General features: G+C 48.7%; 18 non-coding genes across 18 annotated transcripts; 10 read left to right on the plus strand and 8 right to left on the minus strand.

Moving 5' to 3' along the window:
- Positions 1 to 1292: 1292 nt before the first annotated feature.
- Trnap-ugg (transfer RNA proline (anticodon UGG)) lies at positions 1293 to 1364 on the minus strand. The gene has a single exon. It is a non-coding gene; the product is annotated as a tRNA-Pro (tRNA).
- A 1027-nt stretch (positions 1365 to 2391) lies between these two features.
- Trnap-ugg (transfer RNA proline (anticodon UGG)) lies at positions 2392 to 2463 on the minus strand. Its single transcript has one exon. It is a non-coding gene; the product is annotated as a tRNA-Pro (tRNA).
- A 378-nt stretch (positions 2464 to 2841) lies between these two features.
- On the minus strand, positions 2842 to 2915 carry Trnap-cgg (transfer RNA proline (anticodon CGG)). Its single transcript has one exon. It is a non-coding gene; the product is annotated as a tRNA-Pro (tRNA).
- A 2428-nt stretch (positions 2916 to 5343) lies between these two features.
- Trnap-agg (transfer RNA proline (anticodon AGG)) lies at positions 5344 to 5415 on the minus strand. The gene has a single exon. It is a non-coding gene; the product is annotated as a tRNA-Pro (tRNA).
- A 3099-nt stretch (positions 5416 to 8514) lies between these two features.
- On the minus strand, positions 8515 to 8586 carry Trnap-cgg (transfer RNA proline (anticodon CGG)). The gene has a single exon. It is a non-coding gene; the product is annotated as a tRNA-Pro (tRNA).
- A 153-nt stretch (positions 8587 to 8739) lies between these two features.
- On the minus strand, positions 8740 to 8811 carry Trnap-agg (transfer RNA proline (anticodon AGG)). Its single transcript has one exon. It is a non-coding gene; the product is annotated as a tRNA-Pro (tRNA).
- A 153-nt stretch (positions 8812 to 8964) lies between these two features.
- Trnap-ugg (transfer RNA proline (anticodon UGG)) lies at positions 8965 to 9036 on the minus strand. The gene has a single exon. It is a non-coding gene; the product is annotated as a tRNA-Pro (tRNA).
- Positions 9037 to 9401: 365 nt separating this feature from the next.
- Positions 9402 to 9473, minus strand: Trnap-ugg (transfer RNA proline (anticodon UGG)). The gene has a single exon. It is a non-coding gene; the product is annotated as a tRNA-Pro (tRNA).
- A 4539-nt stretch (positions 9474 to 14012) lies between these two features.
- Trnap-agg (transfer RNA proline (anticodon AGG)) lies at positions 14013 to 14084 on the plus strand. The gene has a single exon. It is a non-coding gene; the product is annotated as a tRNA-Pro (tRNA).
- Positions 14085 to 14237: 153 nt separating this feature from the next.
- Trnap-ggg (transfer RNA proline (anticodon GGG)) lies at positions 14238 to 14309 on the plus strand. Its single transcript has one exon. It is a non-coding gene; the product is annotated as a tRNA-Pro (tRNA).
- Positions 14310 to 14462: 153 nt separating this feature from the next.
- Trnap-agg (transfer RNA proline (anticodon AGG)) lies at positions 14463 to 14534 on the plus strand. The gene has a single exon. It is a non-coding gene; the product is annotated as a tRNA-Pro (tRNA).
- A 153-nt stretch (positions 14535 to 14687) lies between these two features.
- Positions 14688 to 14759, plus strand: Trnap-agg (transfer RNA proline (anticodon AGG)). The gene has a single exon. It is a non-coding gene; the product is annotated as a tRNA-Pro (tRNA).
- Positions 14760 to 14912: 153 nt separating this feature from the next.
- Trnap-agg (transfer RNA proline (anticodon AGG)) lies at positions 14913 to 14984 on the plus strand. Its single transcript has one exon. It is a non-coding gene; the product is annotated as a tRNA-Pro (tRNA).
- A 152-nt stretch (positions 14985 to 15136) lies between these two features.
- On the plus strand, positions 15137 to 15208 carry Trnap-cgg (transfer RNA proline (anticodon CGG)). The gene has a single exon. It is a non-coding gene; the product is annotated as a tRNA-Pro (tRNA).
- A 5785-nt stretch (positions 15209 to 20993) lies between these two features.
- On the plus strand, positions 20994 to 21065 carry Trnap-agg (transfer RNA proline (anticodon AGG)). Its single transcript has one exon. It is a non-coding gene; the product is annotated as a tRNA-Pro (tRNA).
- A 145-nt stretch (positions 21066 to 21210) lies between these two features.
- Positions 21211 to 21282, plus strand: Trnap-agg (transfer RNA proline (anticodon AGG)). Its single transcript has one exon. It is a non-coding gene; the product is annotated as a tRNA-Pro (tRNA).
- A 153-nt stretch (positions 21283 to 21435) lies between these two features.
- Trnap-cgg (transfer RNA proline (anticodon CGG)) lies at positions 21436 to 21507 on the plus strand. Its single transcript has one exon. It is a non-coding gene; the product is annotated as a tRNA-Pro (tRNA).
- A 153-nt stretch (positions 21508 to 21660) lies between these two features.
- Positions 21661 to 21732, plus strand: Trnap-cgg (transfer RNA proline (anticodon CGG)). Its single transcript has one exon. It is a non-coding gene; the product is annotated as a tRNA-Pro (tRNA).
- The last annotated feature ends 2078 nt before the right edge of the window (positions 21733 to 23810 follow it).

Consider the following 23810-nt stretch of genomic DNA (forward strand, 5'->3'; position numbering starts at 1 on the left):
GTCCGGGACCTCTCGCACCCAAAGCGAGAATCATACCCCTAGACCAACGAGCCACGAAACCAAACCACGTCCCGCTCTTCGTCGACCGGAGGCGTAATTACGTGCTAGAAAGGAAAAGGCTTGTCAAGAAACAAATAATGGCTCGGGTGTGATAGTTATAATAGCAAACCGCGTAGCACAATGAAGTCTACAGCGATAAGAAACGAGGGCTCGTCCGGGACCTCTCGCACCCAAAGCGAGAATCATACCCTTAGACCAACGAGCCACGAAACCAAACCACGTCCCGCTGTTCGTCGACCGGAGGCGTAATTACGTGCTAGAAAGGAAAAGGCTTGTCAAGAAACAAATAATGGCTCGGGTGTGATAGTTATAATAGCAAACCGCATAGCACAATGAAGTCTACAGCGATAAGAAACGAGGGATCGTCCGGGACCTCTCGCACCCAAAGCGAGAATCATACCCCTAGACCAACGAGCCACGAAACCAAACCACGTCCCGCTGTTCGTCGACCGGAGGCGTAATTACGTGCTAGAAAGGAAAAGGCTTGTCAAGAAACAAATAATGGCTCGGGTGTGATAGTTATAATAGCAAACCGCATAGCACAATGAAGTCTACAGCGATAAGAAACGAGGGCTCGTCCGGGACCTCTCGCACCCAAAGCGAGAATCATACCCCTAGACCAACGAGCCACGAAACCAAACCACGTCCCGCTCTTCGTCGACCGGAGGTGTAATTACGTCCTAGAAAGGAAAAGGCTTGTCAAGAAACAAATAATGGCTCGGGTGTGATGGTTATAATAGCAAACCGCACAGCACAATGAAGTCTACAGCGATAAGAAACGAGGGCTCGTCCTGGATTTCAACTCGGGACCTCTGGCACCCAAAGCGTGAATCACACCCCTAGACCAACGAGCCACGAAACCAATGCACGTCCCGCTGTTCGTCGACCGGAGGCGTAATTACGTGCTAGAAAGGAAAAGGCTTGTCAAGAAACAAATAATGGATCGGGTGTGATAGTTATAATAGCATACCGCATAGCACAATGAAGTCAACAGCGATAAGAAACGAGGGCTCGTCCGGGATTTGAACCTGGGACCTCTCGCACCCAAAGCCAGAATCATACCCCTAGACCAACGATCCACCAAACCAATCCACGTCCCGCTGTTCGTCGACCGGAGGCGTAATTACGTGCTAGAAAGGAAAAGGCTTGTCGAGAAACAAATAATGGCTCGGGTGTGATAGTTATAATAGCAAACCGCATAGCACAATGAAGTCAACAGCGATAAGAAACGAGGGCTCGTCCGGGATTTGAACCCGGGACCTCTCGCACCCAAAGCGAGAATCATACCCCTAGACCAACGAGCCACGAAACCAATCCACGTCCCGCTGTTCGTCGACCGGAGGCGTAATTACGTGCTAGAAAGGAAAAGGCTTGTCAAGAAACAAATATAGGCTCGGGTGTGATAGTTATAATAGCAAACCGCATAGCACAATGAAGTCTACAGCGATAAGAAACGAGGGCTCGTCCGGGACCTCTCGCACCCAAAGCGAGAATCATACCCCTAGACCAACGAGCCACGAAACCAAACCACGTCCCGCTCTTCGTCGATCGGAGGCGTAATTACGTGCTAGAAAGGGAAAGGCTTGTCAAGAAACAAATAATGGCTCGGGTGTGATAGTTATAATAGCAAACCGCATAGCACAATGAAGTCTACAGCGATAAGAAACGAGGGCTCGTCCGGGACCTCTCGCACCCAAAGCGAGAATCATACCCCTAGACCAACGAGCCACGAAACCAAACCACGTCCCGCTCTTCGTCGACCGGAGGTGTAATTACGTCCTAGAAAGGAAAAGGCTTGTCAAGAAACAAATAATGGCTCGGGTGTGATGGTTATAATAGCAAACCGCACAGCACAATGAAGTCTACAGCGATAAGAAACGAGGGCTCGTCCTGGATTTCAACTCGGGACCTCTCGCACCCAAAGCGTGAATCACACCCCTAGACCAACGAGCCACGAAACCAATGCACGTCCCGCTGTTCGTCGACCGGAGGCGTAATTACGTGCTAGAAAGGAAAAGGCTTGTCAAGAAACAAATAATGGCTCGGGTGTGATAGTTATAATAGCATAACGCATAGCACAATGAAGTCAACAGCGATAAGAAACGAGGGCTCGTCCGGGATTTGAACCTGGGACCGCTCGCACCCAAAGCCAGAATCATACCCCTAGACCAACGATCCACGAAACCAATCCACGTCCCGCTGTTCGTCGACCGGAGGCGTAATTACGTGCTAGAAAGGAAAAGGCTTGTCGAGAAACAAATAATGGCTCGGGTGTGATAGTTATAATAGCAAACCGCATAGCACAATGAAGTCAACAGCGATAATAAACGAGGGCTCGTCCGGGATTTGAACCCGGGACCTCTCGCACCCAAAGCGAGAATCATACCCCTACACCAACGAGCCACGAAACCAATCCACGTCCCGCTGTTCGTCGACCGGAGGCGTAATTACGTGCTAGAAAGGAAATGGCTTGTCAAGAAACAAATAATGGCTCGGGTGTGATAGTTATAATAGCAAACCGCATAGCACAATGAAGTCTACAGCGATAAGAAACAAGGGCTCGTCCGGGATTTGAACCTGGGACCTCTCGCACCCCAAGCCAGAATCATACCCCTAGACCAACGATCCACGAAACCAATCCACGTCCCGCTGTTCGTCGACCGGAGGCGTAATTACGTGCTAGAAAGGAAAAGGCTTGTCGAGAAACAAATAATGGCTCGGGTGTGATAGTTATAATAGCAAACCGCATAGCACAATGAAGTCAACAGCGATAAGAAACGAGGGCTCGTCCGGGATTTGAACCCGGGACCTCTCGCACCCGAAGCGAGAATCATACCCCTAGACCAACGACCACCTTTATTTTTCCACCTTTTTTCCAGCTTTATTTTTCAGAGCTTACTACTCTGAGTCACGTCGACTCAATACCTCACAATACCATACACAATACGACAAAATCACAGAGAGAGAATACGATGTTTCTCCTCTATACCGGACACGTTAATAACACAATTTCTACAAAACATTCAGCCTTTCGCAGACTGTATCTAACCACTCAGGCACTTCTAAGAGCTGAGTACAAGCTAACTTTACCTGCAGTAGTTCGGCTTTGAAATATTTCATAGGAGGACACAAGGGCTCTTCGTTCCTATCGGCCATACGAAGCTTCCACAAACAGTACATGGCAACAAGAAGAACGATATCGTATCTCACATTTTCCCCGGGGCGTAATGGGAGGAAGCGGATAGTGTGAGGATTAAGCGAAAGACGGCGCTTAAGGACTTTGAACTGTAAGTCATCCCAAAAGAATAAAGCTTCTGTGCAGTCCAGAAAAAGGTGATCGACAGTCTCGGGCGTGTTGCAAAATCTGCAATTCACGGACCACGGAACATAGAATCCCTTCTGTTGAAGCCAAGCTTTCACGGGCAGTGTGGACGTGTGTAATTTAAAGAAAAATGACTTCATGTTGGGCTTGACCGGCATCTTCCTGACTGCACAATACATCCGTGCCGTGCCATCCGGAGGGGATTTGACGGTAGATGGGCACAGGAAAGAGTACATCGAGAAGATGAGCTACCAACGTTTTCTTGGCGACAGAAAAGAGGTACTCTAAGCTGAATCTAGCCTTCAAGAAGTTTAGGCTCTCGACAACCTCTTTGTAGAACCCGCTTAAGCGTAGACTTTCTTCGTGAAACCCAACATATATATTGGGAATGTAGTTGTACGCAAGGGCCCGCTTGATGGTTTCCAGAATCGGGTGTGACCTCTGCCTATAAAAAAACAGTCTCATGACGAGTTGCTTGATGTAGAGATGCTGTAAGCCTAGTCCGCCGTCCTTGACTTTCTTGAACAGGTTTTGTCTTCACATCCTTTCGAACGTTGAACACCATATTGTGGTGGCAAATATGCGATGACAACGATGTATAATTTTGCGGAAGTATTGCAGGACTTGCATGAGGTAAATCAGCTTAGCGGCCAGAAAAACATTGCACACAGAAGCTCGTTGAAACATTGAGAGATCTTGTTTTTTCCAGGTCGAAGCATGTGTCCTAATGTTTTGTAATCGCTCCGACCACAAGGAGGTCGTGTTACAACTTTTGTCTAACGGGACCCCAAGGTAGCAAGAACCACGGGTTTGCCACTGAACGCCACAAAAGAATTCCGGGGCTGTTCTCCATTGACCGCACCATATCCCCAGAGATTTGTCCTTGTTTAGACGTGCCCCAGAAACTTGACCAAACACATGAAGTTCGTGAATAACTTTGACGACACTTGGCTTGTCTGTCACGAGAAACGCAAGGTCATCCGCGTACGCCACGACCTTCACCACAGCGTCGCGAAGCTCGAAACCACGTATGTCATCACGAGAGATGATACGCTGGCATAACGGCTCAAGGTATAGATCAAATAGTAGGGACGACATGGGACAGCCTTGTCGTACTGAAGCTGGAAGGGGCACTGGCGCGGTAAGAGTGCCGTTAATTACCAGGCTCGTTGCAACCTGTTCATAGCACAACTTGATTCGGCTTACGAACTTGTCTCCCATGTTGACGTAATGCAAGAGCGAAAACAAATAATCGTGACACACCCGATCAAAAGCCTTAGAGAGGTCCACTTGCAGCAGGGCTACATGACTTCCTTCAAGTCGACACCAGTCTAGAACTGAGCGGACAACATGGATGTTTGTTTGTATGGTCCTGTTCCTGATTGTGCATGTCTGATGATCGCCAACAAGTTGTGTCACCACAAGCTGGAGCCTGGCAGCAAGTACTTTGGCATACACCTTATAGTCCACATTACTGAGTGTGATAGGCCGATAATCGGTCACCTTGGGTAACCGTGTCTCCGCCACTTTTTTGGGTATGAGCACAGTATGGGACCTTCGAAAACTGTGCGAGAAGATCCCGTTAGTCTCAGCTTCCGCGTAGACGCATTGTAGAGTGGGCACCAGCAGGTCCACGTACCGCTTGTAGAACTCAGCTCCCAAGCCATCAGGTCCAGGAGAACGGTTAAAATTCAAACTCTGTATTGCAGAATGGATTTCCGCCTCTGTAATTTCAGCGTCCAGGACATCTTTCTCTTGCTCGTTTAACTTGGGCATATGAGAGAGAAACGACTGGATCAAATCGAGCCACGAAACCAATCCACGTCCCGCTGTTCGTCGACCGGAGGCGTAATTACGTGCTAGAAAGGAAAAGGCTTGTCAAGAAACAAATAATGGCTCGGGTGTGATAGTTATAATAGCAAACCGCATAGCACAATGAAGTCTACAGCGATAAGAAACGAGGGCTCGTCCGGGATTTGAACCCGGGAGCTCTCGCACCCTATGCGAGAATCATACCCCTAGACCAACGAGCCACGAAACCAATCCACGTCCCGCTGTTCGTCGACCGGAGGCGTAATTACGTGCTAGAAAGGAAAATGCTTGTCAAGAAACAAATAATTTTTTTGCCATTTTTTCTTTATTCTAAAGAAATCGAACCGTGAAGTTCACGTCACAAAATAACACTCGATGCCTACTTAGGCAGCTTAGACACACAAAATTGCATAGTCAGGAAATATCACTAGATAACACAGTTGGTTAATAAATTGCACAATCTTGCTGCTGACAGTTAGTTCACACACTTCATTGCATTGTCTCACACTTCTGTGCGGTTCTGCGCTTCATAAACCACAGCACTCAAAGTGAGAATGCCCCGCAACCAACTTGGGTTTCCGGCGATCCTACCGTGGAGCAATTTAATGCAATTGCTTTCTTGAGGTCTGGAACGACGTCCTCGTGGCGCCCAGATGACTCGAGAATGTCCACCATCCAGATGACGATGGCCACAAAGCGGGACCAGGGTGTACACATATTCTCTTTGCAGTTCGCAAAATCTTGCCGATAGCTCCAGAGGGAGTAAATACCCACTGCTGTGATGATTTCCAGCGCTCCCTTGCGCTGCTGATCTTTCTCTTCTTTAAAGTCCAGGAACTTCATGTGTTCCCATTGGATGTGATTTTCAGCACACATGTTGCTTTTTACTGCACCCCAGAATTGCACGGCGTTCCTACAGTTAAGGAACACGTGGATCAGGGTTTCTTCCTCCATGAAACAACTGTCGCATTTCAACGACCATGGGATAAAAAAACCCTTTCCGCTTTTCCATGTCTTGACCGGCAGAGTCTCGGTATGAAACCTTACAAAGCAGCCTTTTACCCAGGTGGGAATAGGAAGACGTGAAATTTTCTTGAAAACGTCAGATTTTTCTCGGTGCAAGAAATAACTTCTGTAAAGAGGGAGTGGGAACAAAAGGTCGATAACGTCCCAATACAGTTTGCGCCTGTTGACCGTGCTCAGATATTCCCATGAGAACCTCTGGGTTAGAAAAAGCACAGCTTCAGCCATGTCTTTATAGAATCGAAGCGCGTTTTGTTTCTTCGGTATGACTGCCGTTGAGACGATCCAGGGCGTCAAGTACGGTGCACCCATAGATTGCACTGCTTCTCGAAAGTGGCCGTTTTTTTCATCCCTAAATAGGATGAAGCGGTGTATCACTAGTTTCACAGCCACGTTTACACGCTGGACCCCCCCCCCCCCCCCCGTTCTTTGGATATGAAGAGGTTGCTGCGCCGCATTTTCTCCATTTGGGAGCGCCACACGAATGTTGCGAAAATGCGATGGATCCTCTGTGCCGTCGTTCCATCGCAAACCTCGGCCTGTGCGTGGTACAGGACTGCTGGGTACAGCGAGGTGTTACATATGAGAGATCGGTTAAGAATGGAGACGCACCTCCCATTCCACATTGTTAGTGCTCCCTTTAAACGGTTTATCTTGGTTTCCCATTCCTCTGACACTCTGCGAGTTTGATTGAAAGACACCCCAAGGTATCGATCGATCTGAGATGTCCAACTTGTCCCCTTGTACCTGGCTGGAGTGTCAGTCCACGGGCGAACCCATGATCCAGTTGTTTTCTTAACTAGTTCAACTGCGCTCCTGATGCGTCGCAAAATCTTCGTACTTCGTCTATTGCCGCTTCAATGCCTTCCTTGGTGGAGCACACGAGTGTTACATCGTCGGCATAAGCGAGCAGCTTCGTCCGTGTATTCTATCGTTTGCCTGGATGATGCGGCACAGTGGTTCGATGTACAGAGCGAACAGGATCGGCGACAGTGGACATCCCTGCCGCACAGACCGACTGACAGGTATCTCTTTACTTGTTCTTCCGTTTATTACCAGAGAAGTTGTTAACTCACGGTAGCAGGTTTGTAACCATCTGATCGTAAATTTCCCTAATCCATACCAGTCCATCAAACGGAAAAGGAATGAGTGTGACACTCTGTCAAAGGCTAGGCTTAAGTCAAGTTGCAGCACCGCAATGGGGATGCCATACGCTTCCGCTTTTTCACACATCATCCTCATTAGGTGCAGTTGTGTGCTGATGCGTCGCCGTTTCAGTCCGTAACATTGGTGTGGTCCTATAACATGCTGCAGAGCTACTTGCAGTCGTCTCACCAAGATTTTCCCCAAAATCTTGTAATCAGTTGACAACAGACTGATTGGCCGAAAGTGGTTTACCTCCGTCGGTTCCGATGTGTTTGACTTCGGAATCAGGACCGTTATGGCTTGGCGCATTGAAGGTGGCAGCAGACCTCTTCTGTAGATGTCCGCGTACACACTCGCGAGGATGTCAGCCAGCGGCTGTCTAAACTTTTTATAGAATGCTGTGCCGATGACATCCGGGCCAGGAGCTTTATTTCCCGAGAGCTCTCCAATGGCAGTGTCGACGTCATTTGCTGATATGGGTTGATCCAGATACTCTCTTGCTGCGTCAGAAATTTGGGGCACTTCCTTGAAGAGCGTTTCGTGTTTCATCGCTTGAGTGCGGTCTTCATTAAAAAGCTTCTCATATTCAGTAACAAAAAGCTGCTCGATGCCCTTGGGGTCTGTTAAGGTGTTTTCTCAGATTTTTATGCTGTTTATCTGTTTTCTTTTGTGTTGTTTCTTCTCTAACGTGAGATAGACTTTTGACGGCACTTCATCTCGTTCTATCAGACTAGCCCGGCTCCTGATCATTGCTCCTCGGCATCTTGTGTTATGAATATTTTCCAAAATGCTTCTACATTGCTTGCTGTCTGCTGAGTATGCTCCAGGGTTTCCTTCCTCGAGACTTATTAAACTTCGCAAGTTCTGCATTGCGGATGACTCTTGAGCTTTCCTCTGTGCACTTTTTTTTGTCCGAGTAGCTGATCGCCGCTTGCCTGAACTCAACCTTAAAACCTTCCCAGGAACATGCATCGATTTTCCCGCCTTTCACCAAGGCTAGCAGCATTTCATTCGTTTCTTCCACAAAAGCTTCCTCTTCCAACACGCTTTCGTTTATAGCTTCCACGGTAACGGCTTTCCAGTTCTGTTTTGAGCTGTCCGTTTAGTTTCAACGTGTACTTTTACGAAGCCGTGATCCGATAACTGAATGAGGGCTCGTCCGGGATTTGAACCCGGGACCTCTCGCACCCGAAGCGAGAATCATAACCCTAGACCAACGAGCCACAAATCCCGCCTACGTCCCGCTGTTCGTCGACCGGAGGCGTAATTACGTGATAGAAAGGAAAAGGCTTGTGAAGATACAAATATAGGCTCGTGTGTGGTAGTTGTAATAGCAAACCGCATAGCACAATGAAGTCAACAGCGATAAGAAACGAGGGCTCGTCCGGGATTTGAACCCGGGACCTCTCGCACCCTAAGCGAGAATCATACCCCTAGACCAACGAGCCACAAAACCCGCCTACGTCCCGCTGTTCGTCGACCCGAGGCGTAATTACGTGATAGAAAGGAAAAGGCTTGTGAAGATACAAATATAGGCTCGTGTGTGATAGTTGTAATAGCAAACCGCATAGCACAATGAAGTCAACAGCGATAAGAAACGAGGGCTCGTCCGGGATTTGAACCCGGGACCTCCCGCACCCAAAGCGAGAATCATGCCCCTAGGCCAACGAGCCACGGAACCAGCCCACGTCCCGCTGTTCGTCGACCGGAGGCGTAATTACGTGCTAGAAAGGAAAAGGCTGGTCAAGAAACAAATAATGGCTCGGGTGTGATAGTTATAATAGCAAACCGCATAGCACAATGAAGTCTACAGCGATAAGAAACGAGGGCTCGTCCGGGACCTCTCGCACCCAAAGCGAGAATCATACCCCTAGACCAACGAGCCACGAAACCAATCCACGTCCCGCTGTTCGTCGACCGGAGGCGTAATTACGTGCTAGAAAGGAAAAGGCTTGTCAAGAAACAAATACTGGCTCGGGTGTGATAGTTATAATTGCAAACCGCATAGCACAATGAAGTCTACAGCGATAAGAAACGAGGACTCGTCCGGGATTTGAACCCGGGACCTCTCGCACCCAAAGCGAGAATCATACCCCTAGACCAACGAGCTTTTTTTCTATTTATATCTTTACTTATTTACATATATACAAAAACGCCATGGACGTTCTTGTCCAGACATCCTCGTGGGTGCCCTCTACGGTACATTTACAAAGCAGGTTTCTTCAAAGCCATATCATATACCTTTGTGAACTATGAACGATAGTTAAACTCTGGAAGTACTTCAGACAGCAGATTGCCAGCATTTTTTTCCTTTTTCACCAGCCCACGAGAGCTCGCCTCTTGTATTGCGTTAGTAGGACAGTACTTGCTTGTTTTCTTTTCTTTACTTTCCTTCTTTCTTCTCTCTTTGCTCGCACACGTTGATATTACTCCACTTGGTTAATCGCGTTTTTCCAGCCTTGTGGTTCCCTGCCTGGGTACTCGGTCAAAACTTATTGTACTTTCTGTAGCTGGAAGTAGAACCTATCCCATGCATCGACAATCTGAAGGTGTCTCTCAGATACTGCTGTTCGTGTGTACCAGATTGCCTGTAGACTTAACAAAACTATGATTTGTTCAGACTCATTCGCCATGCAGTCACCACTCAAAGTTTTAAGTTGCATCCAGTCTGGTCTCATTGTCCTTCCTAATGCATCACCGAGGTCCCCCCAGAAGAAGTACGATATTTTGCACTCCTGAAATACATGTGCCAATGTCTCTTCCTCATTGCACATCACACACTGGCTTCCCTGTGGGACGTGGAATTTCTTTTTTTTCAACCACAGGTTCACTGGAAGCGTTTCTGTATAAAACTTGGTATAAAAATTCTTCGAAGCTGTGCTTACTGGCATTTTCCTCACTTTAAGTAGAACACCATTTTCTTCCATATGCTCATTTATTCTATAGAGTGGTGCAGGGAAGATGCTGTTAACCGTGTTCCAGTACAATTTCTTCCTTTTAACCGTCATAAGGTAATCCCAGGAGTACTTCCCAGTGAAAAAATTCACTGCGTCAGCTATCTCTTTGTAGTAGCTTAACTCCGCTGTTTTCTTCCTCTGTTGTGCTGTCGAGACAACCCATGGCGCGAGATAAGATGTTCCTAATGTCTGTATCGCCTCTCTTACGTGTGCGTTGTTTTCGTCGCGGTGAACAAGGGTTTTAACCATGACATTGATAAGGCCGAAGCCTCCTCTTTTAACAGGCAAGTGCAGGTTCGTGCGGCGCATACGTTCCATTGTTGAGCCCCATACAAAAGTCGCAAAGATCCTATGAATTCTCTGTATCGTCTGAGAGTGGAGTGGCATTATTGGAGCTGCAATGACAGACGGCCGAACAGTGCGGGTGCAACAGGTTTACTGAGAATGAGAAAACGTGGGCGGGTGCGCATGCATAGATGCGCACGTACCAGAAATGATGTCGTTGTCGTTTGTTCCCCAACACCCCCCCTCGACGACTAGCCATCAACGAGGCCTAAACGGCCCCTGAGGTTCTGCAGTCTTGCTCGCGACAGTGGCTTCGTAAAAATGTCTGCGACCATCTCGCTAGTTTGGCAGTACTGGAGGTCGATGACTCTGTGGTGAACTAGGTCGCGCAGATGATGATGGCGTACGTCAATGTGCTTCGTCCTCGCGCTAATGCCTTCGTTAACCGACAGCTTGATGCAACCCTGGTTGTCTTCGAGCAAACACGTCGGCTCGTCCATGCTGTGGCCGAAGTCGATGAGCAACTGTCGCAGCCACAGCACTTCCTGTGAGGCATGCGCCGCAGAGACGTATTCAGCCTCTGTTGATGAAAGCGCTACGGATGTCTGCTTCCTGCTGGACCACGAAACAGGGCTTCCTCCTAGACTAATGAAGTAGCCGCTTGTTGATTTACGGTCCTTGACGTCACCTGCCCAGTCTGCGTCTGCGTAGCATACCAATCTTGCACCTCCCTCCCCAGACAGTTGCAGCTTGCAATTCAACGTGTGCTTGAGGTACCGAAATACCTTCTTAACGGCGGTCCAGTCGCGCTGGCGGGGCTTACTGACATGTCGGCACAGGTACCCCATTGCACACGCTATGTCCGGGCGGGTTGTCGTGCTCAGGTACAAGAGCTCTCCAACTGCTTGACGATAGATCTCGTTGCTCTGCAGTACGTCGTCATCCCCAGTGAGTTTCGGATAATCCGCGTCCATAGGGATGGCACTGCCTTTAGCTTCTCCAAGCTTGTACTTCTCCAGTAGGCTGGTGATCCTATTCCGCTGGTGAAGAAGAAAGCGATTATCCCCGCTTCTCTCGATCTCAATTCCAAGGTAGTGACTGACGTGACCAAGGTCTTTGAGTTCAAAATGCTTGTTAAGGTCCTTCCAAACTGCAGTAATAGTTGAGTCATTTGGGTGGCATATCAGCATGTCGTCCACGTACAAAAGGATATACATCACTGCACCATCTACTGTTCGGGAATAGAGGCAGGGGTCGGCATCAGCACGCCTGAAGCCTTCTTCGAGTAGTACCTTGTTTGCCTTCACGTTCCAGGCTCTCGCGGCCTGTTTAAGCCCGTATAATGACTTTTTCAACTTGCAAACGAGATGCTCTTCCCCTTCCTGAACAAATCCCTCAGGACAAATCCCTCCTTTCCGTTGTGCTTTCCAGTCCGGACAATCTCGTTTGAAGTGGCCAACCTTTTTGCACCAGAAGCATTCCGTCGCGGCTGCCGTGGCTAAACTCTTCGCGCTGTTCTGGGCCTTGGATCTCAGCGCTGATTCTGAGTCGCCCGTAGTGGCAGCAGACGCTTGCTTCCTGTTATATTCATCGACCAGCTTCCCTTTGACGTAATCTAGCGTGAGATCTCCGTCCGAACGAGCATCAAGAGCGGTCACCAGAGCTTCATAACTGTCAGGAAGCCCACTAAGCAGAAGAGCAGCAACCTGGAAGTCGGTAGTCTCTTCTCCAATGCCGCGCAAGCGCTCCACCAATTCCAGAACACGCCGTATGTAGCCCTGCATGTCCTCGTCCCTGTCCATCTTCGATTGGTACAACCTCCTCAAAAGGTACAACTTATTGCTCAGGTTAGCCCTCTCTGTACCTTGCGAAGTTCCTCCCACATCATCTTGGACGACGAGCATTTGCAGACGTGTATTATTTGACTGTCGTCAATGCTTAAGCAAATGGTGCTCTGCGCCTTCCGGTCACCGGCAATCCAGGCAACTGTTGGTCTCTCCGGGGCTTCATCTTCTACGAAAGTCCAAGTTTCCTCCCGTATTAGCAGCATCTTCATCCTGAATTTCCACGCCTGGTAATTACCGTCCGTCAGCTTCGCAACCGAAAACTTGCTTGCTTCTCCCATCTCCTCGCTGTCCCGAAACCAATTCGAGCACTGTGTAGAGACGAAGCTAGTTCCAGCGGTTGACCCTGTAGCAGCTTTCTTCCTGTGCAGCGCAGATGTCAGTTCCGTGACTCTGGGCCCATAACCTATTGGAGCTGCAATGACAGACGGCCGAACAGTGCGGGTGCAACAGGTTTACTGAGAATGAGAAAACGTGGGCGGGTGCGCATGCATAGATGCCCACGTACCAGAAATGATGTCGTTGTCGTTTGTTCCCCAACAGGCATCATTTGTGCTCTGTATAATACAGCCGGGTAAAGAACAGTGTTGCAGACCATTGTTCGATTCAGGATAGTGAGAGTTCTTCCACGCCACACTTGTAACTTCCAATTTAGCCCTTGTACCACATTAGACCACCGGTCCTCCATCTTGTTTTCAACCTCCATGTTGATTCCCAAGTATTTGGTCAGCCTTTCGCCCCATTCCGTCCCTAAGTATTTACTGGGCGTCCCTGTCCACAGTCCAAGCCATGTTCCCGATGACATCTTAATGTTCAGTTGGGCCCCCGACATCTCCGTAAACAACGTTACATGTTCAAGCATCATACTGATGTCCGGCCGGGAGGAGGCTACTAACGCAACATCGTCGGCATAGGCCAAGACCTTCACATTGCTTGAATGCACCCTAAAACCAGTTAGTCTTTTGTGTTGTATAATATTTCTGCAGAGAGGTTCCAAATACAGCGCGAATAATAGCGGTGAAAGAGGGCACCCTTGTCGGACGGATGACCGGATTTTTATTCTGTCTGTCAGTACTCCGTTGACGAGTAGTTCAGTGGTGATGTCTGTGTAGCAAATCTTGAGCCAGCTGAGGAGGTATTCTCCTACATTGCATCCTTCTAACAAAGCAAACAGATAACGGTGACTAACTCGATCGAACGCTTTCTATCACGTAATTACGCCTCCGGTCGACGAACAGCGGGACGTAGGCGGGTTTTGTGGCTCGTTGGTCTAGGGGTATGATTCTCGCTTCGGGTGCGAGAGGTCCCGAGTTCAAATCCAGGACGAGTCCTCGTTTCTTATCGCGGTTGACTTCATTGTGCTATGCGGTTTGCTATAATAACTATCACACACGAGCCTATATTTGTATCTTCACAAGCCTTTTCCTTTCTATCACGTATTTACGCCTCCGGTCGACGAACAGCGGGACGTAGGCGGGTTTTGTGGCTCGTTGGTCTAGTTGATATGCAATTTTAATGTAATTACTGTGGTGGTGTGATGTGCACATAGTAATAAAAAAAAAAGGCTCGTTGGTCTAGGGATATGATTCTCGCTTAGGGTGCGAGAGGTCCCGGGTTCAAATCCCGGACGAGCCCTCGTTGCTTATCGCTGTTGACTTCATTGTGCTATGCGGTTTGCTATTACAACTATCACACACGAGCCTATATTTGTATCTTCACAAGCCTTTTCCTTTCTATCACGTAATTACGCCTCCGGTCGACGGACAGCGGGACGTAGGCGGGTTTTGTGGCTCGTTGGTCTAGGGTTATGACTCTCGCTTGGGGTGTGAGAGGTCCCGGGTTCAAATCCCGGACGAGCCCTCATTGCTTATCGCTGTTGACTTCATTGTGCTATGCGCTTTGCTATTACAACTATCACACACGAGCCTATATTTGTATCTTCACAAGCCTTTTCCTTTCTATCACGTAATTACGCCTCCGGTCGACGAACAGCGGGACGTAGGTGGATTTTGTGGCTCGTTGGGCTAGGGGTATGATTCTCGCTTAGGGTGCGAGAGGTCCCGGGTTCAAATCCCGGACGAGCCCTCGGTGCTCATCGCTGTTGACTTCATTGTGCTATGCGGTTTGCTATTACAACTATCACACACGAGCCTATATTTGTATCACCACAAGCCTTTCAGTTTCTATCATATAATTACGCCTCCGGTCGACGAACAGCGGGACGTGGACGGGATTTGTGGCTCGTTGGTCTAGGGGCATGATTCTCGCTTAGGGTGCGAGAGGTCCTGGGTTCAAATCCCGGACGAGCCCTCGTTTCTTATCGCTGTTGACTTCATTGTGCTATGCGGTTTGCTATTACAACTATCACACACGACCCTATATTTGTACCTTGACAAGCCTTTCAGTTTCTATCACGTAATTACGCCTCCGGTCGACGAACAGTGGGACGTGGACGGGATTTGTGGCTCGTTGGTCTAGGGGTGTGATTCTCGCTTAGGATGCGAGGGGTCCCGGGTTCAAATCCCGGACGAGCCCTCGTTTGTTGTTGCTGGTGTCTACATTTTGCTAAGCGGGTTGCTATTACAACAATCACAAACGAACCGCCATTTGCTTCTTGACGAGCATTTTCACTTCACCCGTAATTATGCCTTCGATTGAAGAACAGCTGGACGTGGGGCTTGTCTTGTGGCTCGTTGGTCTAGGGGTATGATTCTCGCTTCGGGTGCGAGAGGTCCCGGGTTCAAATCCCGGACGAGCCCTCATTTGTTGTTGCTGGTGTCTACATTTTGCTAAGCGGGTTGCTATTGTAACAATCACACACGAACCGCGATTTGCTTCTTGACGAGCATTTTCACTTCACCTGTAATTACGCCTTCGATTGAAGAACAGCGGGATGTGGGGCTTGTCTTGTGGCTCGTTGGTATAGGGGTATGAGCCTTGCTTCGGGTGCGAGAGGTCCCGGACGAGCCCTTGTTTGTTGTTGCTGGTGCCTACATTTTGCTAAGCGGGTTGCTATTACAACAATCACAAACGAACCGCCATTTGCTTCTTGACGAGCATTTTCACTTCACCTGTAATTATGCCTTCGATTGAAGAACAGCTGGACGTGGGGCTTGTCTTGTGGCTCGTTGGTCTAGGGTATGATTCTCGCTTCGATTTCTTCTCCCGGCTTTCGTTGGGGTAGGACGTTGAAAATGAGCTCCGTTGGAGTGCCTTCTACGGCTAGGCCTAGCCGGGATTACCATGGATTCAACGATACTTTGCGGAAGGATGACTACCGCCTTGTTCTGCCAACACTACCCAGGGGAAAATTCGCACTGAATACTGTCGCTCTGCGCGCGGATTTATCGCAACGACCATACCGACGAGAGGACTTCAAGCCAGCGCTGAAAACAACTTTGAATCCGGAAGATATTGCATCATTCGGAGTCTACCAAATGAACCACGTGTGGATGTTAACAACACGTTCAGCTCAGGCAAAACAGAAACTTTTGGAAATTGGTGAGTGCTCTGTAAAAGGACGAAAGTGTTTGATCCTCGACACGTCACCTAAAGAAGTTCGCGCAAAGCTTCATTGGATACCTTTCCACACGCCGGACGAGGAAATCAGGATGGTACTCTCACCGTTCGGCTCCGATATTGTGGTGAAAAGAGAGGTATGGAATGATGATTTCTTTAAGAACACTGAAACTACAGAACGCACGGTCACAATGCGGTTGAAAGACGGTGTTAGTGTCGACAATATCCCGCATCAGTTAAGGATTCTGGGGAACCTCACGCTTGTGTCAATTGCGGGAAGACCGCCACTGTGTCTTCGGTGTCGACAAACAGGACACATCCGACAGCAATGCAGGACACCAAAATGCGAAGCGTGCAGACGCTTCGGGCACGACAAGGATAGCTGTCTCAAAACCTACGCTGATCGTACCAAAGTAACGGTTGAAGATAACCACTTAGAAGACCTTATCATGGATGTTGCAGAAACTGCTGCCACTTCACAAGAAGCAAAGGATAATTCACAACGTCAGCCGCAAGACCGTTCTGCTATGCGGGAACATGCGTCCGATAGTACCTGTCAAAATGATTTGATTCAAGGGCAATCTCAAGATAGGGGTCACAAACAAGTAACGGAGGGCGATAAGGCTGCAAGCGCCGCGAAGAGCATAGGCAACAACGGTAATAGAACAGGAAAAGAACCGGATGTTTCAAAGGCAGAAGCAGAAAACACCACGGCAGCGCCGGCGGACACAAAGAGCGGGAATGCCTGGAAAATGGTTCCCGGAAAACGAACTAAAATAGCCAAACCAAAGGTACCATACGACCCAAGGGATAGGGGACAAGCTCATAATTAAACAAAGTATGCAGGAAAAGCTGATTGTTGGTACGCTGAATGTCGTCAGCTTAGTCAGTCGCAAACGGAAACAGTGGTTGCTTCAGCTGATGTGGGAGAAGAGGATTGATATTCTATGTGCGCAGGAAACAAAAATTGAGACGGACTCTCAGGAAGAAGAGCTTATAGCGTTTTACAAGAATAGCTTCCAGGTGTTCCATTCCAAGGCGAGGGAGGGAAGGAATGGCACTGCAGTGTTTGTCAGAAGAAGGCGCTATCTAAGAGTAGTCCCTGATATTGGTCACGACATGGAATGGAGAGTGAGTTCTGTTGATTGCCTGTTTGGGAGTGATCTGATTAGGATTATATCCGTATACGCACCAAACTCAACGTCCGAAGGGAAATTTTTTTTTTAATACCTGCAGACCTTTCTGCGCACATCGGCCAATATTTTCTTGTGTGGCGATTACAACTGTGTCCTTTCGCAACGCGACAGGCTAGGAAAATGCCGAATCAACGACTGTAGCACAACTGAACTTCGCAGACTCCTCCATGTGAACAACTTGATAGATGCAAAGGAGGCAACGGGGAACTCGGACATTCAATTCACGCACTGGCAAGACAAGTCTCACGCGCGACTGGATAGAATTTACATCTCTGGGGAGAGCAAAGTTAGCTGCGCCTACAGCCACATCACGCCGGTTGCTTTTTCAGACCACGCGCTGGTCACACTGGCTGTCCAGACCACCAAACGGTGGACGCAAGAAAACAGAAATACGCTCCCGTGGAAATTGAATGAAAGCATATTGAGACAGGAAAAATGCAACAGGGAAGTCGGCGAAATGATCGGCGCACTAAAGGAGCAAGGACCGATTTACGCCTGTATATGGGAGGCTTTCAAGCAGCGACTAAAAGAGTACCTTATCAAGGCTTCTCAGGAGTATGCCAGAGACAGACGGGAGGAGAAGAATGCCCTCGCTGAGACGCTCAAGACATTAATAAAAGCGGAGGAAAGAAGTCCCGGCCTGTTTGGTGAGGATATAAAGGAGTGCAAGATGGAACTCCTAAAGCTCATGGAAAATGATTTTCGTGGCTCGATGATAAGAAGCAGGCAGGCCCTCGTTGATAAAGAAGAACAGCCTGTCAAGGTATTCCTAAGCCTGGAAAGAAAGCGCTCGAAAGATAAGACAGTAACAAAGATAATGAGCAATGGGAAAGTTGTTTCTGATCGCCATGGCCATAGAAGAAGAATTTATGAACACTTACACGAACTTGTTTAGCATACCAGAGACAAAAGGAGGTGAGAACCTGGACAGTTTCGCCCGTCCTATTCCCGTCATCAGCCAGGAGAAAAAGGATAAACTAGAAGAACCGATCTGCGTGGATGAAGTCGTTTGGGCTATCAAAAAGCTGCCATCGAATAAAGCGCCAGGAGTGGACGGCATTGGCCCCAGCATCTACAAAATGTTCTTACATGATATGGCAAATATACTGTCTCAAGTGTTCTCGGATATTTACAAACGAGGCCTCATGCCACCTTCAATAAGACGGCCACTGACGGTGTTAATTCCGAAGGAGACCGAGAGCGGGGCCCCGCGAGAAGTTAAGGATTACCGTCCCATCAGTCTCCTTTCAACGGACTACAAGACTTTAGCGAAAATATTGGCTCATCGTCTCGGTCTCGTTCTAGGGGATGTCATAGGTGAGCATCAAACGTACGGCATCAAAGGCAGGTCGATTGCGAAGAATCTTCACCTGATGCGAACTGTTTGGGAAGCTGCAAGTACGATGGGCGAGCCAGCTGCTGTTCTACAGGCAGATCTTAGTCAAGCCTTTGATAGGGTGTTGCACAACTATCTACTTGGCCTGCTGAGGAAGTGTAACGTGGGCTTCTACATGCATCGGTGGATTCAGGTATGTTACACGGATATAACGACGTCACTGATAGTCAGCGGCAGGAGAACTAAAGAGATTCCCGTTCGACGATCGGTGAGGCAGGGATGTCCTTTATCCCCAATCTTCTTCGCCCTCTACTTGCAATATTTGTGCAGAAGCATAATAGACGATAAAAGTATACAAGGCTTCAGTCTTCATGGCAGTGAAATCAAGCTGATGAGCTATGTGGATGACTTAGCGATCATATGGACTTCTCAAGGTGAACTGACCAAATGCATAGAACACATTGACAACTTTTGTGCGAACTCAGGGGCGAAGCTCAACATGAAGAAAACCGAAGCAAGCTGGATTGGCAAATGGGAGCAGGCACCGCAAGATTTCCTGGGAGCGACATGGACAGGAGAGATAAAACGGTATCTGGGAATCAGCTATGCAGAAGCACAGTGCGCCGATGACCACTGGAAAGCGAAGCTCGGCAAGTTTCAAGGAATTCTTCTACAGTGGAATGGGAGATCAATGTCCCTGGTAAACAGGAGCTACGTCTGCAATACCTCTGTCTACCCAGCCGTACTATATTATGCGCAAGCCTCCCCGTGCAAAGAGGCAACATCGCACCGAATCCATAGAATATTCGCAACGTTTATATGGCGCTCCAAGATGGAACGAATGAGGCGGACTAATCCCTTCCTTTGCCTGCAGGAGGGTGGCCTTGGACTAATCAACGTAGCAGTAAAACTGCTTGTACAACGGTTCCTGTATTTTCGGGACCAACGTAACCCGACGCTGAGAGCAGCACTACAAACATACGGCTCTGTCTTCTTAGCACCCTGGGTGGTTTCAACTCGGCCAAGCACGAAGAACAGAAAACAGCTCGGATTCTACAAGGAAATCGGAAAGGCGGTAGATTACTTTACAAAACGCTTTTCCTGGGATTATCTGGTGACAGTTAAAAAGAAGGTACTCTACTGGGATACCATCGACCTTGTCTTTCCGCCTCCAAGATACCGTGAGCTTGCAATCGGTAAATTCAAGGGCGACGTTCTCAGAAGGATTAGGAAGATGCCTGTATCGACCGCAGTGAAAGACACCTTCGTCATGTTCCACACTGAAACCCTTCCAGTCAAGACCTGGCAGCAAGAGAAAGGTTTTTCAATCCCATGGTCTTCCAAAATGTGACATCTGCTATTTGGACCGAGATACCTTACAACACGCCTTCGTAGAATGTCCAGCTGCAATTCAGTTTTGGAGCCTCGTACAGGATGTACTTGACAGAGAAGTCTTCATTGAGTGGCACGAGCAAGTTTTTGGAATTCGAGAACGCGAATCAGGACATGCCGGTGGACGTCATTGTGGCGATAGCAGTGTATGCTTGGTGGGCATATCGGAGAGATTTTGTTAGTTGCAAACCTCATCCTAGGAAACCCTGGAACACATTCCTCTGGCAGCTGCGCTGGACCGCTGAACTGATATGTGCAACCGAGAGAGACGGTCAACAGTACTGGAGCAAACTTCTCAGAAGAATGGATTTGACACGGGACATGCCGCGGTCGAAGAGCGACCGTGCATGGCCACAGCTACAACACGAGAGATAGGGGAACCTTGCAAGGATGCAAGATAACTTTTAACTGTATATATCTGAAGCAATAAATGTTAAAAAAAAGTATGATTCTCGCTTCGGGTGCGAGAGGTCCCGGATTCAAATCCCGGACGAGCCCTCGTTTGTTGTTGCTGGTGTCTACATTTTGCTAAGCGGGTTGCTATTGTAACAATCACACACGAACCGCAATTTGCTTCTCGACGAGCATTTTCACTTCACCTGTAATTATGCCTTCGATTAAAGAACAGCTGGACGTGGGGCTTGTCTTGTGGCTCGTTGGTCTAGGGGTATGATTCTCCCTTCGGGTGCGAGAGGAGCCGGGTTAAAATCCCGGACGAGCCCTCGTTTCTTATCGCTGTTGACTTCATTGTGCTATGCGGTTTGCTATTACAACTATCACACACAAGCCTATATTTGTATCTTCACAAGCCTTTTCCTTTCTATCACGTAATTACGCCTCCGGTCTACGAACAGTGGGACGTAGGCGGGATTTGTGGCTCGTATGGTCTAGGGTTATGATTCTCGCTTAGGGTGCGAGAGGTCCCGGGTTGAAATCCCGGACGAGCCCTCGTTTCTTATCGCTGTTGACTTCATTGTGCTATGCGGTTTGCTATTACAACTATCATACACGAGCCTATATTTGTATCTTCACAAGCCTTTTCCTTTCTATCAAGTAATTACGCCTCCGGTCGACGAACAGCGGGACGTGGACGGGATTTGTGGCTCGTTGGTCTAGGGGTATGATTCTCGCTTAGGGTGCGAGAGGTCCCGGGTTCAAATCCCGGACGAGCCCTCGTTTCTTATCGCTGTTGACTTCATTGTGCTATGCTGTTTGCTATTGCAACTATCACGCACGAGCCTATATTTGTATCTTGACAAGCCTTTCAGTTTCTATCACGTAATTACGCCTCCGGTCGACGGACATGGACGGGATTAGTGGCTCGTTGGTCTAGGGGTATGATTCTCGCTTAGGGTGCGAGAGGTCCCAGGTTCAAATCCCGGACGAGCCCTCGTTTGTTGTTGCTGGTGTCTACATTTTGCTAAGCGGGTTGCTATTACAACAATCACAAACGAACCGCCATTTGCTTCTTGACTAGCATTTTCACTTCACCTGTAATTATGCCTTCGATTGAAGAACAGCTGGACGTGGGGCTTAGTTTTGTGGCTCGTTGGTCTAGGGGTATGATTCTCGCTCCGGGTGCGAGAGGTCCCGGGTTTAAATCCCGGACGAGCCCTCGTTTGTTGTTGCTGGTGTCTACATTTTGCTAAGCTGGTTGCTATTACAACAATCACAAACGAACCGCCATTTGCTTCTTGACTAGCATTTTCACTTCACCTGTAATTATGCCTTCGATTGAAGAACAGCTGGACGTGGGGCTTTGTTTTGTGGCTCGTTGGTCTAGGGGTATGATTCTCGCTCCGGGTGCGAGAGGTCCCGGGTTTAAATCCCGGACGAGCCCTCGTTTGTTGTTGCTGGTGTCTACATTTTGCTAAGCGGGTTGCTATTACAACAATCACAAAGGAACCGCCATTTGCTTCTTGACGAGCATTTTCACTTCGCCTGTAATTACGCCTTCGATTGAAGAACAGCGGGATGTGGGGCTTGTCTTGTGGCTCGTTGGTATAGGGGTATGATTCTCGCTTCGGGTGCGAGAGGTCCCGGACGAGCCCTCGTTTGTTGTTGCTGGTGCCTACATTTTGCTAAGCGGGTTGCTATTACAACAATCACAAACGAACCGCCATTTGCTTCTTGACGAGCATTTTCACTTCACCTGTAATTACGCCTTCGATTGAAGAACAGCGGGATGTGGGGCTTGTCTTGTGGCTCGTTGGTATAGGGGTATGATTCTCGCTTCGGGTGCGAGAGGTCCCGGACGAGCCCTCGTTTGTTGTTGCTGGTGCCTACATTTTGCTAAGCGGGTTGCTATTACAACAATCACAAACGAACCGCCATTTGCTTCTTGACGAGCATTTTCACTTCACCTGTAATTACGCCTTCGATTGAAGAACAGCGGGATGTGGGGCTTGTCTTGTGGCTCGTTGGTATAGGGGTATGATTCTCGCTTCGGGTGCGAGAGGTCCCGGACGAGCCCTCGTTTGTTGTTGCTGGTGCCTACATTTTGCTAAGCGGGTTGCTATTACAACAATCACAAACGAACCGCCATTTGCTTCTTGACGAGCATTTTCACTTCACCTGTAATTACGCCTTCGATTGAAGAACAGCTGGACGTGGGGCTTGTCTTGTGGCTCGTTGGTCTAGGGGTATGATTCTCGCTTCGGGTGCGAGAGGTCCGGTTCAAATCCCGGACGAGCCCTCGTTTGTTGTTGCTGGTGCCTACATTTTGCTAAGCGGGTTGCTATTACAACAATCACACACGAACCGCCATTTGCTTCTTGACGAGCATTTTCACTTCACCTGTAATTACGCCTTCGATTGAAGAACAGCGGGATGTGGGGCTTGTCTTGTGGCTCGTTGGTATAGGGGTATGATTCTCGCTTCGGGTGCGAGAGGTCCCGGACGAGCCCTCGTTTGTTGTTGCTGGTGCCTACATTTTGCTAAGCGGGTTGCTATTACAACAATCACAAACGAACCGCCATTTGCTTCTTGACGAGCATTTTCACTTCACCTGTAATTACGCCTTCGATTGAAGAACAGCGGGATGTGGGGCTTGTCTTGTGGCTCGTTGGTATAGGGGTATGATTCTCGCTTCGGGTGCGAGAGGTCCCGGACGAGCCCTCGTTTGTTGTTGCTGGTGCCTACATTTTGCTAAGCGGGTTGCTATTACAACAATCACAAACGAACCGCCATTTGCTTCTTGACGAGCATTTTCACTTCACCTGTAATTACGCCTTCGATTGAAGAACAGCGGGATGTGGGGCTTGTCTTGTGGCTCGTTGGTATAGGGGTATGATTCTCGCTTCGGGTGCGAGAGGTCCCGGACGAGCCCTCGTTTGTTGTTGCTGGTGCCTACATTTTGCTAAGCGGGTTGCTATTACAACAATCACAAACGAACCGCCATTTGCTTCTTGACGAGCATTTTCACTTCACCTGTAATTACGCCTTCGATTGAAGAACAGCGGGATGTGGGGCTTGTCTTGTGGCTCGTTGGTATAGGGGTATGATTCTCGCTTCGGGTGCGAGAGGTCCCGGACGAGCCCTCGTTTGTTGTTGCTGGTGCCTACATTTTGCTAAGCGGGTTGCTATTACAACAATCACAAACGAACCGCCATTTGCTTCTTGACGAGCATTTTCACTTCACCTGTAATTACGCCTTCGATTGAAGAACAGCGGGATGTGGGGCTTGTCTTGTGGCTCGTTGGTATAGGGGTATGATTCTCGCTTCGGGTGCGAGAGGTCCCGGACGAGCCCTCGTTTGTTGTTGCTGGTGCCTACATTTTGCTAAGCGGGTTGCTATTACAACAATCACAAACGAACCGCCATTTGCTTCTTGACGAGCATTTTCACTTCACCTGTAATTACGCCTTCGATTGAAGAACAGCGGGATGTGGGGCTTGTCTTGTGGCTCGTTGGTAGGGG

This window comes from Ornithodoros turicata, chromosome 1, assembly GCF_037126465.1.
Source record: "Ornithodoros turicata isolate Travis chromosome 1, ASM3712646v1, whole genome shotgun sequence".
NCBI classification, from domain to species: Eukaryota; Metazoa; Arthropoda; class Arachnida; order Ixodida; family Argasidae; genus Ornithodoros; species Ornithodoros turicata.